This window comes from Rhinolophus ferrumequinum, chromosome 8 (genome assembly GCF_004115265.2).
Source record: "Rhinolophus ferrumequinum isolate MPI-CBG mRhiFer1 chromosome 8, mRhiFer1_v1.p, whole genome shotgun sequence".
NCBI lineage: Eukaryota > Metazoa > Chordata > Mammalia > Chiroptera > Rhinolophidae > Rhinolophus > Rhinolophus ferrumequinum.
In genome coordinates, this window is record NC_046291.1 from 18,175,075 (window position 1) to 18,188,336 (window position 13,262).

Genomic DNA, 13,262 nt, shown 5'->3' on the forward strand with positions numbered 1-13,262 from the left:
CTCTGCCCCTCTGCCCCCCCCACAACACACTGGTGTCCCAATGACAACATCTACACCCTGATCATCTCACGGTGTGTTTGCACGCAGCTCTTTCTTGCTGGTCTCTGAAGTCCTTGAAGGCAGGGCCTAGCTCTCCTTCATCTTTGTACCCCTGGGGCTCGGCCCAGTGCTCGGCAGAGTGGAGTCTTTGCCCCATGACAAGGCTATGGATTTTATCCCTTGCTGCTACCTCTCTTCCTTGCCACAGTGCCTCCCAGCTCTGGCTCAGTCACAGTTGTTCACCCTTAAGAGAAGGGTTTACCCACCACAGGCCACTGGTTCATCCCAGGCCGGCGGAGATGTGGAGAGAATTCCAGTTGGAAACAGGGGCTCGGGCCTTGTCAGTGACCCCACGTGGGGGAGAGATGAGTTGAGAAAAGCAGGCCCTGAGGGGGAGAGCTGGCTCCTAGGAGGGAAGGAATGAAGAAGGGCAGTCCCAGAACACACACACACTGGCCATTCTTTCCCAGTGGAATACTCTCTGCCTGACCTCTCTGGCGGCCAACACTGGCAGCTGTCCCAGCCTCCCACGCGGGCATTCTCCTCAGGGCACTGCCCCACGCGCCTGCCCAGCAGAGCCTCCTGGAGCTGAGTGTCCCCTGGGCCGACTCCCCGAGTCCCCTTCTAAGTGAGTGCATCCACAATATATTCCTCACCGCCTCTCCCGCCCATGTCTGTCCTCTCCTCCTGTGTTCTTGGAACTGTTACCAGCCCTACCCTCTTTTTTGCTTCTTCACTAGAAACCTCCCTGTCAAACTGGGCCTCTCCTTTCCTTCTCCCCCAAGGCCACTTTCTGCCATCAGTCAGAAAGCCCTGCCCAGTGGACCCCTGCTGTGGCCTTCACTTTCTTCCTCTGGACCTATCACGACCCCGTCTTTCTCTCATAGACAACATCACAGTAATAGCTTCCTAAGTAGGCTTTCCTTCTCTAATTTCTGACCCTTTCCATCCATCCTATCAGAATCTCTTCCTAAAATACAAATCATTCTTCTCTTCCAGACCTCTGCTCTCTCCCATTGCCCACAGGGGAAAAACAAGAGCCAAGCTCCTTAAACAAGCATTCAAGTCGCTCCCAGATCTGACCCCCCACTCACCTTGGCTGCCTTCCCTTTGCTGAAACATAACATCCACTTTCCCCTCTGTGCCTTTTCTCCGCCTCCCATGTCCCCACCCACACACAAAGCCTTCAAAGTTCAGCTCAAACATCACCCCCTTCTGTGTAACCAGGCAGCAGGCTGCCTCTCTCACCCAGGCTGCTGGGGTTCACACCCAATTCCCACACATTCGAGCTGAGGGAACTCAAGAAACTTATTGAACCTCACTGTGCCTCAGTGTTTTCATCTACAAAATGGGATCACAATGTTGCCTACTCGTTGTTGAGTAGATTGAATAAGATACTTCATTAACAGTATGTAGCACAGCACCTGGCACATAGCTGCTTCTTTCAACCGTTGGTGGTGGAGGTGCTGGTGGTGCTGGTGGTATCGACCAGGGAGAGTCCTCTCACCAATCACATTTTGCCTGAATCTCTAGCATTGGGCTCAATTCTTTGGCTCTGTAACAGGACTGGTTTTGCCCGTGGCAGCCTGACTCTGAAAACACAGAAATCAAGTTTGATTTACCCATCCCCTCCCTAGGCCTAGGCAGAGTAGGCCCCATGAAAGTCTGTGTAATTCCTCCTGCTCCGCCCTCCTCAGATCCTGCCACCCCCAGCCTTCCTAAGAAAGGCCTCCGTAAGCCTGACTCCACAGAAGTGGTGTGTATGAGTGTGAGAATGTGAGAATACGTGAGCATGCCTGTGTGAAAACGTGTGACAAATGTGTGTGAGGGAATGTGTGTGAAAGTGAGTGTGCATGTGCGAGTGTAAAATTGTGTATGTAAGAGCATACTGGGTGAGTGTGCAGATGAGTGTGTAAGAATGTATGAGAGGGGGGGAGAGAGAGAGTGTGTGTGTCTGTGTCTGTAACCAGGAAATGAAAATTGGGCAACTTGGGCAGGTGCCGGAAAGAATAGAAGAATGGGAACCAAGGAGAAGTCTCATGGTTCGCAAACGGTTAACCATGCAGCTCTCAGAAAAGCTCCCTGGCTCAGGTGGAGCTGAGTGTAAGTGCCCTGGGCCTGAAGTAAGTGCCCCCGGACTGAAGGATCCGCCTGACACCAGGGAGTGCCAGTTGGACTGCAGGCAGCAGCAACTTGTTCCTCCCATGTTTCCCCCAAAATAAGACCTAGCCAGACAATCAGCTCTAATGTGTCTTTTGGAGCAAAAACTAATATAAGAACTGGTATTATATTATGTTATGTTATGTTATGTTATGTTATGTTATATTATATTATATTATACCCGGTCTTATATTATAGTAAAATAAGACCAGGTCTTATATTAATTTTTGTTCCAAAAGATGCACTAGTGCTGATTGTCCGGCTAGGTCTTATTTTAGGGGAAACACGGTAGTTGAAGCCCAGCCACTTGGAATTGTGGGGTCAGTAGATGTCAGGGCAGGGTGGGACTGCAGAGGCCAGAGTTAGCAATCAACCCATTTCTGGTGGAACTAGCATTTCCAGAGGGGCTGCAGCCATGGTTCTCAGACGAGATCAGGCGCGTTCAAGGTGGTATGGCCACAGACACCATGGTTCTCAAAATGAGACCCAAGGCCCACAGAGAGCGAGATACCCCAGAGAGCTCAATACATTGCAAATTCCCAGGTCCCACCCTACTGAACCACAGTCTCTGGGATGTGACCTTGAAATCTGCATTTTTCACAAGCTCCTCTGGTGATTCAGATTTGTTCTCAAATTTGTTCTCAGCTAAAGGAATACACGGCTAACTGTCTTAGATCAGAAGCCCAGAAGCAGACCCTGAGAGGAGGGTTCTTACGAAATGATTTATTATGGATGTGCCCCCTGAAGGGCCAATAAGGAAATGGCGGAGCAAGACAGGCAGAGAGAAACAGAGCAAGGGGTGGGCTCAGAGGAAGTCCTGCAGAGGGTGGCTTTTTCCTGGTCCCCCAGGGACTCCAAAGTCATGACTCCAGGGTCAGCCACCCCAAGTCCTTCGAGTATCAAGACCTTGAGCACATCTAAGACTGTTAATTTGCTGGTCAAAACTGGGTTTTTTACTGGTGAAGTGAGTGAGTTGTTTATTCCATGAAGAATGATGGAAACAGGTTCTTTTTGCGAAATTAGAAATTCACAATATATAGATTTAGAAATACTCCCTACCTTGCATAAGGAGGTATAAGAACCCAAGGAGACCCAGGCCTGCGCCTAGAATGGCTTCTGGGCCTTGGCTCTAAGCAATGCTTTGTCCAGCCATTGGTCAAGAGGATTTCTAATGGCCTAATGTTATCAGCATAATAGGAGCCTGCCTTGGAACTGCCTTGGACCTGTATGGTTTCTGCCTTGAGTAAACTTTCTGTGGGAGGTCAGAGCATCTACAAGGACGCATGTAAGCTAGCAGAGCAAATGTGCAGTCAAGCGTGCTTGACCATGAATGCTTATATGAGAACTGTAGGTGTGAAGCAGGTCTGAGATTTGCTTTCCTTAGAACATGGTGGCAGGAATGAGAAGCAACAGCTAACCTCACCCAACCCAAGCTTCTTTGGCTGTACCATTAATTACCAAAAAGCACCTAAGAGTTGTGCTTGAGCAGATCAACTCAGGTTGGCTGTGATGGAGATGACAACCTGGGAATGACACAGGTCTCATGGGATGAGCAAAAGGCATTTCCAGGCATTCATAATTGCGGGTGGGGTTCCCAAGGCCACCACTTCAGGTGCTTGTTAAAGAGTAAATTCCTGAGCCCCTCCCAAGACCTACTGCATCATGATCAATGTGGAGGGAGGGGGCTGACAATTGGCGTTTTTTAGAAAGCATCCTAGTGGTTTTATGCACACTAAAATTTGAGAACCACTGCTAAGGAAATTTCTTCGCACTACTCCGTCCTCACCCCCAGGGTCAAAGCTGATAGCTGGTGTGGTGGATTTCCAAATTTTTCTCTTGATTGTATCTCTGGGGCAACTTTTGACAGAGAGAAAGCCCTTCAGGAGGCGGAAATTGTCTGAAAGAGGAGGTCTGGAGTTTTGTGAACACCACTATTAAGAATTCAAGGGGCCGGCCCGGTGGCTCAGGCGGTTAGAACTCCATGCTCCTAACTCTGAAGGCTGCCGGTTCGATTCCCACATGGGCCAGTGGGCTCTCAACCACAAGGTTGCCAGTCAATTCCTCGAGTCCCGCAAGGGATGGTGGGTTCCGCTCCCTGCAACTAAAATTGAACACGGTGCCTTGAGCGGAGCTGCCGCTGAGCTCCCGGATGGCTCAGTTGGTTGGAGCGCGTCCTCTCAACCACTGGGTTGCCAGTTGGACTCCCGCAAGGGATGGTGGGCTGCGCCCCCTGCAACTAGCAATGGCAACTGGACCTGGAGCTGAGCTGCGCCCTCCACAACTAAGACTGAAAGGACAACTTGAAGCTGAACAGCACCCTCCACAACTAAGATTGAAAGAACAACAACTTGACTTGGAAAAAAATAAAAGTCCTGGAAGTACACACTGTTCCCCAATAAAGTCCTGTTCCCCTTCCCCAATTTAAAAAAAAAAGAAAAAGAAAAAAGAATTCAAGCAGAAGGACACAACTCCCATTGGCTCCCTGGTGTCGGCTCCCTGGTGTCTACTCCCTGAGCCAGACCCTGCTCTGCCCACCCTGAAAGCCCATGCCCACTGGGGCCACCACTCAGCAGCTGGGAGAAAGATGGCACCTGGAGGAGGAGAGTGTAGGCTTTGATGAGCACATGAAGGCAAGGGAATGGCTCTATGAAAGATGGGTGCAATTCTCAAACCAGATTGTGCCATCTCTGCTGATGACAAAGGCCTCACCATAAAAAACTGAAAGCACTTTGAAAACAATACAGTTCTTTTTTTTTTGCTTTGTTTGTTTGTTTTGCTTTTGTAAACCAGGAGGGAAAGTTGAAGAAACTACAGCTGATGGCAAAAACACTCAGATCTGCAACATTACAAACAGTGCACTGGCTCAACTTCAGGAATGAAATGGGACAGGAAAATACAGTAACAGGAGAAGTGAGAAATGGCAAATTAGTGGTGGAATGAATAATGAACCATGCCACCTGTACTCAGATCTATGAAAAAGCAGAATCAAAACTTCATCCTCACTTTCGATGGCAATTAGCTGTGAAAATGAACATGCTCAGTTGAAATCTCCACACTGCTTTTTTTTTCATTACTATGTTTAATTATCTTTATCACAGTCATTTTACATGCAACTATTTCAAAGTGCTGGTTTAATTAGGATTAACCTTTTGGTTAGTAAATAAACATGTTTTTGTTAAAATAAATAAATAAATAAGAATTCAAGCAGGAGGCAAGAACCCAACAGAGCTTCTCGCTATTATCCCAACAGCAGAGTTATTATGCAGGTATATGCTTGTATGACTTTGTAAAGTCCTGAAATCTTTATCACTTCTCCACCTTCAGTAATACAAAGATGCAGGCAGTGAGGGTGGGAGGTGATGGGCTTATCTTTGGTGACGATGAGGGAATTGGTTAAAGCCAGCATTTGTTGGAAATAAAGCAGAACCAGAAACAGAACGGAAGGTGACAGTTCCCCAAAACAGAGACAGGAGGGAGCTATTCTAATGAACAAAAATATTAGGGGCCACCATGGCTGTGCAGGGACCCTGAGCCAGGTGCTTAGTGCTTCCCTTACCTGATCCCATTTAGTTCTCCCAAAAAGCCAAAGGTTGTGTCTAGTTTTTCTCTCTACAGATAAGGAAACCGAAACTCAGAAGGGTGGAGTGACCTACCTGGGTCACTCAGGTGGAAAGTGGCAGAGTCCTGGAGGTGACCTGCATCAGAAAGTGTTTCAGGCACAGTGAGACATAGCAAAGCCCTCGAAGAGGAAGGGGGCAGGAAAAGCTGGAGAACTGAGAACCGAGGGGGAACAATGAGATTGGAGCACAGTGGGGAGCAGTAAAAGTTGGTAAGGGAGGCAGCCCTCCCTTGCTGGGAAGTCCTCCAGAACACAAACCAACAGTTAGTAAGAGGTACTCTCTTTGTTCCCTTAGATTCTGATCAAGGGGAAGAAAACAGAAAAGAAAAAAAAAGAAAGCAAAAAAAACGCCTTCCCAGTGAGTGCCCAATTACAAAGTTGAGACACAGCAAATCTTGAGACCAGAACCTGCAAGCTCAGCAGCTTCTAAGCCCAGTTTGCTTCAGATTTCAATACTTGAAAAAGCGGAGATCCCAGGAATCTCCTCCCTCCCTTTCTTTCTTCCTTACTTCCTTCCTTTCTTTCTTCCTTCTTTCCTTCCTTTCTTTCTTCTTTCTTTTATTTACTTTTTATTCAGCTTAAATGACAAAAACATTGTATAAGTTTGAGGTATACAACATGTTGATTTGATACACTTATATACCGTGTTCCCCCGAAAATAAGGCCTAGCCGGACCATCAGCTCTAATGCATCTTTTGGAGCAAAAATTTATATAAGACCCGGTATTATATTATAGGATATTATATTATATTATATTATATTATATTATATTATATTATATGACACAGTCTTATATTATAGTAAAATAAGACCGGGTCTTATATTAATTTTTGCTCCAAAAGACGCATTAGAGCTGATGGTCTGGCTAGGTCTTATTTTCGGGGAAACACAATATTATTGATTGTAATCACCATGCCGTGCCTTAGAGCTCCAGAATTCATTCATCTTCCATTTGCACACTTGTACACTTTAACATCTCTCCTTTACCCTACCCTCAGCCCCTGGGAACTGCCATTCTACTCTGTTTCTACGAATTCAGCTGTTGTAGGTTCCACATATAAGTGGTATCATACAACATTTGTCTCTCTCTGTCTGACTTATCTCACTAAGCACAATGCCCTCTAGGTCTACCCATGTCACTAATAACAGGATTTCCTTCTTTCTCATGGCTGAACTTTATATTATATATTATATATAATATATATATAATTATGTATATTATATATGTATATACACCTATATATCACATTTCTTTATCTATTCATTCATTTACGGGCACTTAGGTTGTTTCCATATCTTGGACATTGTGAATAATGCGTAATGAACAGAGGAATGCAGGTATCTCCTCCATATCCAGTTTTCATTTCCTTTAGATATTTAACTGGAAGTGGGATAGCTGGATGATATGGCAATTCTATTTTTAATATTTTGAGAAAGCTCCATACTGTTTTCTGTAGTCACTGTACCCATTTACACTCCCACCAGCAGTGCACAAGCATGCCCTTTCCTTCAAATCTCTGTCAACACTTATCTCCTGTCCTTTAGATGACAGCCATCATAACTGGTGAGAGGTGATTTCTCACTGTGGTTTTGACTTGCATTTCCCTGATGATCAGTGATGTTGAGCGTCTTTTCATGTGCCGGTTGGTCATCTGTACGTCTTCTTTGGAAAAATGTCTATTCAGTTCCTCTGCCCCTTTTTTATTTTTATTTATTTATTTATTTTTTAAGATTTTATTGGGGAAGGGGAACAGGACTTTATTGGGGGACAGTGTGTACTTCCAGGACTTTTCTCCAAGTTAAGTTGTTGTCCTTTCAGTCTTAGTTGTGGAGGGCGCAGCTCAGCTCCAAGTCCAGTTGCCGTTGCTAGTTGCAGGGGGCGCAGCCCACCATCCCTCGTGAGACTCGAGGAGTTGAACCAGCAACATTATGGTTGAGAGCCCACTGGCCCATGTGGAAATCAAACCTGCAGCCTTCGGAGTTAGGAGCATGGAGCTCTAACCGCCTGAGCCACAGGGCCCGCCCCCTTTGCCCCTTTTTTAATTGAATTGTTTGTTTGTTTTGTTATTGGGTTATATAAGCACTTTATGTGTTTTGGATATTAACTTTTTATCTGACATATAGTTTGCAAATATTTTCTTTCATGACATAGGTTGCTTTTTTATTTTGTTGACGGTTTCTTTGCTATGCAGAAGATTTATAGATTGATGTATCCTTTTTCTCTTTTATTCACACATGCAGCTAATATTGCTGGCACCCTCTGTGAGCCAGGCACTCAGGAAACAATTTCCCAAGGATCTTCCCTTCCATTATCTTCTCTGATCCTGACATCCACGCCACGAAGTGTGAAGTCTCAGCATTGCCATTTTAAAGGGGAATTCCCGTTTTAAACTGTCAGAGTTCCCACGGCTGGTCCTTGGCCGTATGTGGACTTGAACTCAGATCTCTCTAAGCCGAAATGCCTTGTGTTTTGTTGTTTTTCCCATAACCCAGAGTCTCCCCCTCACCTTTTCCTTTCTGAGGCAGCTGTTGAGCAAACTCAGCCAACCCCATGTGCTCCACCCCCACCCCTGCCAAGGTTGCCATCGGAGGAGCGACAGGCCAGGACAGTAAAGAGCTCTTTGGCAGGCAGCCCTGAGTGTCCCAGGTCATGGGCCACACCAGTGCTGGCCTCCAGGATGAGCTCAGCCTGCTCCCCACTCCCACCCACCACCGAAGTTGCAGGGAAGCAGGAGACCAAAGGAAAGAACATGTTAACCATCTGAAAATCTCACACTTCAGAGGTGTGAACACTGAAAACCAGAACACGGTGTGCACTCACTGGACCAGGGGCTCGGCACAGTCAGAGGAAGCTGCTGGGGGGGCCGGGGGAGCAAGTAATGGGAGAGGAGAAAGGAAGACTGAAGGGTAGAGGGAGAATATGGAATTGAAGGTGCAGGGCCGGACACAGGTCACTGAGAGATGAGTGGTCTGATGAGCCTGGTTTGCAGAATTTTCAGCATCACCAGGCTTTGGCACGGAGGCCTCACTACCCCAGCCTTCTTGCAAGGAGTCCAGACTGGGCTGCAGGGAGGGAGGGCCCTGCCACGGCCTCAGAGAGCTGAGGGATCCAAGATGAGTAGGAAGACGAGGCTGACCTCTGAGGAGAGGTCTGGATGGGGCAGAGGCAGGACGTGCTCTGGCCTGAAAAATGCGTTTGGCAGCAGAATCTAGAATTCAGCCTGACCCAGAGCTTCACCACGTGTTCTTTTCTGTTTCTGTGATGACCAAGATAAAGAGGGAGGAAAACAAACTAATGAAACAGGCAGAACTCCTCTCTCACCTCCCTTGACCCCGTAGAAAGCAATCCCATGAGGAGACGGGAGGTTGGAGACAGCACACGAGCAAGTTCAACATAGGGCTCCACGCTTCACCCTGGACTGGGGAAGATCACCCCTGCCACCTGAACAGGAGCTGGTAGCCAGCCCCACCTCTTCCCACTCCCAGCCCTGGGTTTGGGAAAATGATCAGGATAAGCTGCCCCAGAGCTGGATGCCAGCACAGGTCATCCAATCTCTGGAAGCGAAGGCCCATCCCCTTATCTCCGCAGCTGTTAGGCAGCCTCAGCAAGAACAGGCTCTGGTTACAGGGTATAAACAGGCCACAGAGGCAGCTGGCTCTGGTCTGGCCCATGCCCTTGGCTCTTCTGACATGGGGGGTGGGGGGAAGGCTGAGAGGGGGGTGGAGGTGGGATTTACAAGGTGGGCAGCTCCCTCTCTGCGCTCTGACTTCTCTCCTTCTGTACTCATCTGGATGTTTTCCAGAGACTTCAGAAATCCTTTCCCAGGGTAGTCATGTGTACAGGTCCCCGTGACCTCGGCATGGGCTGGGGTACACATGAGCAGCCCAGCGTACAAGTCCACCAGGGCAGAACTGGGTTGCTTTAGGCCAGGGCCATCTCGTCATCCATGTGCATACACACAGTCCCTTTCACTTGAGCAACAGATACACATGTGTATTTGCCTTCCTCCCAACTCAAACCCATGAAACAGAAGGTCTGTATATTTGTGGTTCTGTGGATCCCCTTGTTGCACCCAAAATGGTGTCCTGTCCCTTTGGAGAATTTAACCAAGAACTATAGGTGATCCGGGTATGTGTGCACAGCAGGGGCTTTCAGAGTTAACTTTGCAAACCCAACAGAAGGGGGTCTCTCTCTCTCTCTCTCTCTCTCTCTCTCTCTCTCTCTCTCTCTCTCTCTCTCTCTGGAAGAGAAAACAGAAATCCAAGGCTGGTCTTGTTACCAAAGTGTCCCCATATCCTTCAGAACCAGGACCACCAGGCTGAGACTCTTCTGTCTGGTGGCTGAGAACTTCAGAGAGTAGATGACATCAGGGGGCTCAGCCAGGTCTATGAATTCTGAATACAGTATGTATGTCCCAAGTAGAGCAGAAGAAACCACTGGAAGCCAAACCAAATAGTATTGATCGGAGCAGATTGATCAGCTATCAAAAGGGCAGAAAGATTAACTTGACTCAGCCTCGGGGCCACCTCAACATTCCTAACTGGCAGGCGTGTGGAATTTTCCCTGTAGCTTATTTAACAATTATTATGGCTCAATTCTAAGTCACCGTAAGGGGTTAGGTTACCACTATTCAATAGCTTTGTGATCTTGAGTGTCTCCTGTCCATTAGCTTGTTTCCTTCCCATAAAATTCAGGGGTCTAATCAATCTATATGTGCTAATCAGTCTTTATGTGCTGTTGGAAATTTTGATAAAGTGAAAGACAGGTGACTAAAAGAGCCTGATGTAAGGTAGGAAACAACTCCCAAAGGGAAAGGCAGAAATGAGAGGAGGAAGGGACAGAACACATATTTCAAAACACTGAGCTATGGGGTCTGAAGGAGGCCGTGCGCATTTCCGGCAAGGCCAGTCCAGACCAGGCCGGAATTCTGCAGGTTCAGTTACCGTGCTTCCCTGAAAATAAGACCTACCCCGAAAACAATCCCCAGTTAAGATCATCAGCCAGACGGACGCATTTAGTACGTTATGACGATGTTCTAAAAGATGACATGACTGTATCTGAATAAATATAGATTGCTGTACATGAAAAAATAAGACATCCCCTGTAAATAAGCCCTAATGCATCTTTTGGAGCAAAAATTAACATAAGACCCAGTCTTATTTTGGGGGAAACACAGTATGCAGCTTTCTATCATTTAGGAAGTCAGTTTGTGTAGCTTTTGGGTGGGTGTGTGTGTGTGTGTGTGTGTGTGTGTGTGTTTTCAGTTGACTGACTTGATACTTCCTTCTTGGAAGGAGAATTTTTCCTCTCTTTAAAAGGTGTTTGTTCATCATATACAAAATAAAGAAAACCTTCCATATCACAAACATGCACTATGTGCAGCAATCAGCAGCAGGGAGCCCAGCCCAGTATCTCCCCTACCAGACAATGTAATTTAGCAACAAATCCTGCACAGCAGAGCAGGGAGCAGCAGGACCACTGCCCTGCCCAGAGGCCAGGCCCCGGGGCCACCCTACCCTGCGGTGAGGCTGCCCTGGGCCCCACTCTGCATCTCAACCTCAGCCCCTGCTCACCTCGAACTTCAACCCCCTTTGTGGGCACACTTGTAGAAGTACACACCACACACACACCACACACACCACACACACCACACACACACCACACACACCACACACCACACACACACACCACATACACCACACACACACCACACACACACACACACCACACACCACACACACCACACACACCACACACACCACACACACCACAAACACACACCACATACACCACACACACACCACACACACACACACCACACACCACACACACACACCACATACACCACACATACACCACACACACACACACACCACACACCACACACACCACACACACCACACACACAACACACACCACAAACACACACCACATACACCACACACACACCACACACACACACACACACACACACACACACCACACACACCACACACACACATACACACCACACACATACACCACACACACACCACACACCACACACACACACCCCACACACACACACACACACACATACACACCACACACATACACCACACACACACCACACACATACACCACACACACCACACACATACACCACACACACCACACACACACCACAAACACACACCACACACATTATACACACCACACACATACACACCACACACATCATACACACCACACATACCACACATACCACATATACGCCACACACACACCACACACACACACCAAACATACCACACACACACCACACACACACCACAAACACACCACAAACACACACCACACACATTATACACACCACACACATACACCACACACACCACATACATACACCACACACACACACACCACACACACCACACACACACACCACACACACCACAAACACACCACAAACACACACCACACACACACATTATACACACCACACACACACACACCACACACACCACTCACACACACCACACACACCACATACACACACCACACATATACACCACACACACACACCACAAAGACACACCACACACATACACCATACACACCACACACACCAACACACCCCACATACACACCACACACACACATTTACCCTTGACTTGGGTAAATTATTTTTTAAGTGAAAGGGAAAAATACTCTCATTTCTACACAGAGGCTTAATAAATACACAGTGGATGAAAACAGTTACAGATTTAAGGAGCTGTTCATCTATTCAGCAATTACTGAATACCTATAGTGTGCAGGTGCCTGTGTTAAAATCAGGCCAATTGTACAAATTCATCTGTGTGAGCAGAGAAAATTTGATTCAGGGCTGTTTAGAAATTTAATCAAAGAGCTAAACTATTTTTAAAATAGCCCTGAATAATGTTTGTGTATTTTCCCCCTACACTTGGACAGTCAGGCATAAGGACCTTGGCATAAAAATGTTCTTGAGATCCAAGCTGGGGTGAGGCATCTGGCTAAAATGATCTGTAAGCACTTCCAGTCCTTTCCACACTCCTGGAAGGTTTTTAAGGGAAGAAGAAGAAGAAAAAGAAACATCCTTGGGTTTCGATAAGCACTCTCTGTACTTGCACTGGTCTCTTCAGACATGGTTGGCCGGAGAGTCTGCTAAAAATATAGTGAAAGAAGCGGGGGTGATAGTGCGGGGGAGACAGAGAATTTAAAAAATGAACCCTGTTCTTTTCTGACCGCCTCCCACTGCAAATTTACCACAACTTTCAAGCGTATCACCATCTGCCCCACTTCTCAGCCCTGTTTTGGCACTTGACTTGGGTAAATTATTTTTTAAGTGAAAGGGAAAAATACTCTCATTTCTATTCTTTCTATGGGACTCAAGAGTCTCTGAGAGGGAGAACAACTCTCTGGCTTTAAGCAGGACTGTGTACC

The 13,262-nt window shown here is 47.1% G+C and overlaps 1 pseudogene; it reads left to right on the forward strand.

The window, feature by feature from the left end:
* Positions 1–4,763: 4,763 nt before the first annotated feature.
* Positions 4,764–5,244, forward strand: LOC117025951 (putative fatty acid-binding protein 5-like protein 3; annotated as a pseudogene).
* The last annotated feature ends 8,018 nt before the right edge of the window (positions 5,245–13,262 follow it).